The sequence below is a fragment of the Eleginops maclovinus genome, chromosome 13 (genome assembly GCF_036324505.1).
Source record: "Eleginops maclovinus isolate JMC-PN-2008 ecotype Puerto Natales chromosome 13, JC_Emac_rtc_rv5, whole genome shotgun sequence".
Taxonomy (NCBI): domain Eukaryota; kingdom Metazoa; phylum Chordata; class Actinopteri; order Perciformes; family Eleginopidae; genus Eleginops; species Eleginops maclovinus.
Window position 1 is genome coordinate 8,312,286 of NC_086361.1, and position 4,138 is coordinate 8,316,423.

A 4,138-nucleotide genomic window follows, 5' to 3' on the forward strand; every position below is an offset into this window, starting at 1 on the left:
ATGAAGGAAAAACCTGCAGTATAAACTCTGCATATCATTGTCCATGATGGTCAGAGTAAAGGGCAGAGTTTGATCCATGCTGAAAAACGGGTTGAGATCCCTGATGCTCGAGTGAGCACGTAAATGAGAAGCTTGGAGTTCCTCCTCCCTCTGTTGGTACCAGGCTAAAAAGTTCCATTTAAACCCCCCTGACGGTCCTGCAGTGAGGAGACGGGGCCCCCGGACAGAGCTCACTGCTCAGGCGACCCCTGTGACCTGGCCTCTGGACCTGGGAAAGAGACAAAGACTAAACAGAGTTGGTTTTTGTCCGCTTCTTTTCAGGGGGAAACGATGTTCCAGAGGGAGGAGTTTGATTCTCTGGATTTTTTCCTGTGAAGCGCAGCAGGAAGTCCGATGAGGACCAGATCAACGTAAATTTTTTGATGAGGGGGATTTCTGTGGCTTCTGTTGTCATGAAGCAGCTGTCAGTCATCCAGGGTTCAACTCTCAGACTTTAAATTTCCCCAGGCACTGAGCAGGTGCTGTGAGCAAAGTGTCCCCTCTATGGAAATGCTCTGACTGCCCCAAAGGGACCTGGTTTACTCTGAGGATGCTGCTTATCAATGATCCACTCTCTATCAGAAGTTTCAGGAAGGGGTCAGAGGTCATTGAAAAATCTTTAAGTCAATAATCCCTTTTTCTTGTAGATTATTTTATGAATAAGCTCAAATTCATAACCCAAAATGATCAAGGCCTCACGGGAAAAACAAAAGGGATTTTATGAAATGTTCACATTTGGCAGTATAACATTTAGAGCTTTATTAAACATTTTTTGTTTCCCTTTAAGTCAAATGACTTTGCTTGTGAATGTTTAAAATTTCTAAAATAAAAAAATACTTTTTTTTGTGAATAAATCTTTTTCAAAAGAAGCACTTGATTTCAAAACTTGAGGATAGTAAATATTTATTGAAAAAGTTTAAAATTTACAAAATTAACATTAATATTTTTCCACAGTTTGTGAATTTTTTTTTAAACATTTAAATATTTAAATATAAAAATTCCACCTGTTTTTTCCCCGCACATTCATAGCTTTTTTTTTATACCAGAACAGTAAAACACACCAGGTGACACATGCACATGCACATGCACATGCATTTTGGAGAGGTCCGAGTGGAGAGGGACCCGTCGGGTGAGCTCCAGTTTGGGGGGTTTTGGGGCCTCGCTCAAATGAAACCTCGGGACCAATCCCAAATTGCCGTCCCCCTATAATTTTTTGTTCAAATAGGGGGGCGTGAATTGGACCCTTTGGTCCAAAGGCCCCGTCCCTACAGACTAAGCCTCTGCGGCCCGCTCACTTTTTTGCGATTGTTTTCTTTAATGACACGTTTAAATTTTCCCCAAAAATTAGTTTAATCTCATTATTCACTATACACTATCAAAAAAACCCCCCTTTGCTCTCTTCCTCCACAACAATCTGAAATATTCTCTATAAAATGATGATTACTAACATTTGGTCCGACTGATTAGAGTGTTTTTCTTAAGAAATAACCTGATCATATGTACCCTATTCAAGATGAGTATTTTGCTTTAAATGAATAACAGTTTACAAAAAAACATGCAATACTTTTCCAAAGTTTGTGAATCTTTAAACATTTTAAACAGTTATTATATAAACTGGGTAAACTGTGGATGTGTTTGGTGAGTTTGTTTGTGTCAAAGTCAAAAGCCTGTCTCTCTACGGGGAGGTTTTTTTTACGGCGGCTAATTTATTTGTAAACTCGTGGGGTTTACTTTTGGTGGGGAACCAGACTGGATGTTGGAAGAAGTTTTTGAAAAAAAACTAAAAAGATGTTGTTAAGAGACCTTTAAATTTGTTTTTATTTTTTGAGATAGATTTTTATTCTTTTAATTGTAAAGTTTGTTTGTAAGTATTCTTTATATTTTCTTCTTTATTGACAAAGTCAGAGCAGCTTTTTAAATGTCTTTATAATTCCCCCATACGGGCATTTAAACGCTTCAAATTTAAAATGATAAAACTGATCATTTTTCCCCAACTTTGTTTTAATTTCTATCCGGTTTTTTGTTTTCGTAAATGACAAATACATATTTTTAAAAACAGTTGAACAAGTAAAGAAACGTTGGGGAAAAAAAAATGTGTTGAATTCTTTCTGACATTATTTTAAAGTTTGTAAAACTGGGTAATGATTGAGATTCACATTAAGCACAAATGATGATCCATTTCCTGTATTTGTTATTTATCCACTAAATCATTTAATAATGGTTTGTAGAGTTCAGTTTTTGATGATTTGGCAAGAAATACTTGAAATGTCTAAATGTTGTACTTTATTTCCAGTGTAGTCTGACATCTTTCAGCTCACTCTGCATGAAGTGTCTCTGTGCTGATTTGCAAGAGAGGCTTCTTAAAGGGAAGTGAAACAGTGTGAGTGAGAGACTGATGGAGCAGAACAAACATCTGACAGAAACTCCTTAAAGGAGAAACGCTCTCTCAGTAAAGGTGTCCGATTGCCTCTGCTGGCTGATAGTCAGCTGTGTGGTCCCTGTCCTCTAATCTGATTGGTGTCTCCTAGGTGATGTGCGTCCCCACCCTGACGGTGCTGCCCCCCTCCAGAGAAGAGCTGCAGCAGGGAAGGCCACGCTCATGTGCCTGGCCAACAAGGGCTTCCCCTCAGACTGGAGTCTGGCCTGGAAGGTGGACGAGCAGCAGCAGCAGCAGCAGCTGGAGGAGAGCAGGAGCCCGGGGGTGCTGGAGAAAGACGCCACTACAGCTGGAGTAGCACCCTGAGGCTCCCTGCAGACCAGTGGAAGAAGGTGGGCTCTGTGACCTGTGAGGCCACCCAGGGCTCCCAGACTCCGCTCTCAGAGACCCTGAGCAGAGACCAGTGTTCCCAGTCCTGAGCTGACCCACTGCGAGCGACTCTGCTGCTGCTCTCACTCTCATACTGCTCTCAGTCTGCTCTCCTCTCTGTCTCTGGCTTTCCCTTATCGTAACATAATGAACTTCAAATTATTCCATTCCTTTATTTTGTATTGTTGTTATCATGTATATTGCTTGTAATACAATAAAAACAATAAAGCAAATTTAAATCTAAAAAGATAAATGGATGTTTTATAGAAACTTTTGCTTACTCCCACATTTAAGAAATACATTATTCTATCAAATCTCACACTACTTTACTTTTCATTTAGCCGACGCTACTGTGAGCATCTTGCTGACGGTTTTATTAAGAAACTTTAGAATCACATCATCTATTGTAATTCATCCAACTCGTACTCTTTAAGGATCACCCCACTACTTAATCTGTGTTAAAATAATGTCCTCATATAGATATTTACCAGCTTCTTTTATTAAATAATTTAGAGATATAAAATGTTCTGATATTTCTAAAATTCTCAAAGGATAATATGTCTAACGTTTGTGAACTCCATCCTATATTTCACAATATGGAGGCTTTTGTTGAATTGTATTTAAAATGTTCCAACATGTTCAAACAGCCAGTGGACACCTGGGTTTATTTTCACCTGAGGTAAGCTAAATAAGTACATCAACAGTATATTGGTAATAAAATGTTATTCTCTTTTGCAAAACAACATGCTATCTGGCGCCATCATTCGGTAAATCCATGTATCACGTTTTGGCCAATGTTTGATGAAAAAAGTAATAGAATGTGAAGTTAAAATTAAATTCAAATGACAACTTTCATCTGTCAAAAAAAAGCAATATTCAATTCAAAAACATTACTATGGTATGAAATGAAGGTCACAAAAACAACATAGTAACAATGTCAAATATATCAGGAAGAAACGTTGTATACATCTTATATACAGTATATCAGAACAACTGAAACAAATAATGAGTATCTCATTTTTCTCTTCCCCACTTCTTTTTTACAACACAAACAGAAGATAAGGGAAGAGATAAATAATACTCAGGACAGTTAGAAAAGGGGCAATTTGTAAAACAGACCCACTATGAATCAGCCCAAAAGCAACAAAACTCTTAGCTGACGCCTGCGGAAACAACAGGCCCCTTTAAAACAATTCAAAAATTAAAAACCCTCAAACCACCAATTTTCACACGAACCTGAAATAGAAAAAAAATTTTTAAGAATACCACAAGAAACCTACTCTAAACCTTATC

The 4,138-nt window shown here is 38.1% G+C and overlaps 1 pseudogene; it reads left to right on the top strand.

The window, feature by feature from the left end:
- The first annotated feature begins 2,319 nt into the window (after nucleotides 1-2,319).
- Nucleotides 2,320-3,098, top strand: LOC134875058 (Ig kappa-b4 chain C region-like; annotated as a pseudogene).
- The last annotated feature ends 1,040 nt before the right edge of the window (nucleotides 3,099-4,138 follow it).